Here is a 1,111-nt window from a genome sequence, read left to right as displayed (position 1 = left end):
TTGAGAATCAAATGATGAGAGGCTACAACATGCTATGCACCCCAAGCTATGGTGGCCAAGAGTATTCACCCTCTTAGATGGTGGAAGGTTGAGACCTTAAACATGTAATGTTGTAAAATGGCAAAAATATCCTTCACATATTACATCTCCACCTTTTATACTTAACCCTAGCCTACTCGAGACTAAGGCATTGATGCTTCAACACTTGTACTAGTGGGATAATACATCCCAAGATCAGGAGTTCCCCGTAGAAACCACAAAATCCTCTGAACAGCAGCTTGCCAATGCACCATCTTGGATTCATACATGAACCTGGCTAGCACACCTATAGCACAACATAAGTCAACACGAGTATTAAGAAGCCAAATCAAGGAGCTAGCCAACGGCCTATAGTGGGTAGCATCCACCAAAGGAGAATCTAAATGAGCTGTAGCCTTCCAATTCGGGTCCATAGGAGTCGTAAGAGACTTGCATCCCTCCATCTCACACGTAGTCAAGAGCTCCTATACCACTGCTCGGAAATAAAGATCCCCGTTGGAATCTGATAGATCTCATGACCTAGAAAGAAGTGAAGAGTCGCATATCCATCATCTCAAACTTCTCATGAAATGCTACCTTTGTCTACTCAACCATCTGTGTATGGTGACCTATCACAATCAAGTCGTCCACATAAAGGACAAACAACACACGACCTCCACTTGAGGTGTGTACATAACGCTGGGGCTCGGCTTTGGAACACTAATACCCTAATTTCTCTTGGAGGAATGAGTCAATCTTCTCATTTCGAGAATTGGAGAGCCTACTTAATGCCATAGAGAGCCTTCCTCAACCTATACACCTTACCATTAGAAGCATCAAAACCTGGAGGCTACTCAACATAGATCTCCTCCTTCAACTCCCCATTCAAGAAGGTATATTTCACATCCAAATGACCATCATCTATGACTAGCCAAAGCAAAAACTACATGAATAGTAGACATCCGAGCTGTAGGGGCAAAAGTATCATGGAAATCAATGCATGGGTAGTGTGCAAAGCCTTTAGCAAAAAGGCGGGACTTGTGCTTATCCAACAAGCCATCACAATGGTACTTGGTCTTGAAGACCCATTTGA

Source organism: Lygodium microphyllum, chromosome 4 (genome assembly GCF_053477565.2).
Source record: "Lygodium microphyllum isolate KBCC chromosome 4, Lygodium_microphyllum_v1.1.10, whole genome shotgun sequence".
NCBI lineage: Eukaryota > Viridiplantae > Streptophyta > Polypodiopsida > Schizaeales > Lygodiaceae > Lygodium > Lygodium microphyllum.
The sequence above is the reverse complement of the archived record's forward strand: the minus strand, read 5'-3'. Positions refer to the sequence as shown.